The sequence below is a fragment of the Juglans regia genome, chromosome 13, assembly GCF_001411555.2.
Source record: "Juglans regia cultivar Chandler chromosome 13, Walnut 2.0, whole genome shotgun sequence".
NCBI classification, from domain to species: Eukaryota; Viridiplantae; Streptophyta; class Magnoliopsida; order Fagales; family Juglandaceae; genus Juglans; species Juglans regia.
In genome coordinates this window covers 29,416,487-29,417,195 of record NC_049913.1, presented here as the reverse complement: position 1 = coordinate 29,417,195, position 709 = coordinate 29,416,487, and the positions used below count along the sequence as shown (strand labels likewise).

General features: G+C 35.3%; 1 pseudogene; it reads left to right on the top strand.

Moving 5' to 3' along the window:
- The first annotated feature begins 224 nt into the window (after nucleotides 1–224).
- On the top strand, nucleotides 225–324 carry LOC118344398 (annotated as a pseudogene).
- Nucleotides 325–709: the final 385 nt, after the last annotated feature.

Below are 709 nucleotides of genomic sequence, written 5' to 3'. Positions count from 1 at the left end.
CCTCTTTCAAATTAAACTTGGCCTCACTAGACTAAACACACTTAAATCTGTCATAAGAAGTAGCAGTATCCCAAGATTGGGCATTCTCAGCCAAATAATCAAAATATTCGAATGCCTCTAAAGGTTCTTTATTCAAAAACTTCCCATTGCACTTTGTTTCAACAAATTGGCGCGTTTTGGATGTCAAACTCTCATAGAAAAAACTAATCACCTGCCAATGCTTATAACCATGGTGTGGGCATGAATTTAACAAATCTTTGAACCTTTCCTAGCATTGATAAAAAGTTTCAAAATCTTTTTGAGAAAAATTCATGATCTGTCTTTACAAAACATTTATCCTGTGTATTAGAAACTTTTTTTTTTCAAGAATTCTGTTTGCATCTCCTGCCAGGTGCCTATAGACCAAGATCTAAGTGAGTTCAACCATGTTTTAGCTTTATCTTTTAAAGAAAATGGGAACAACTTAAGCCGAATGACTTCTTTCGTGCATGTACGATGAAAAAATGTAGAACATACTTCCTCGAATTCCTTGATATGTAAATAAGGATTTTCAAACTCCATGTCATGAAAATGTCGAAGTAAGGTATCATACTGGGTTTGAAACTGAAATTGTTGGCATTTAGAGGTTGAATGATGCATTAAGGTGCACCGGTTCGAATAGGGTGCAAGTATTCCCTAAGAGTCCTATTAGGATTCACAATCTCCCTCT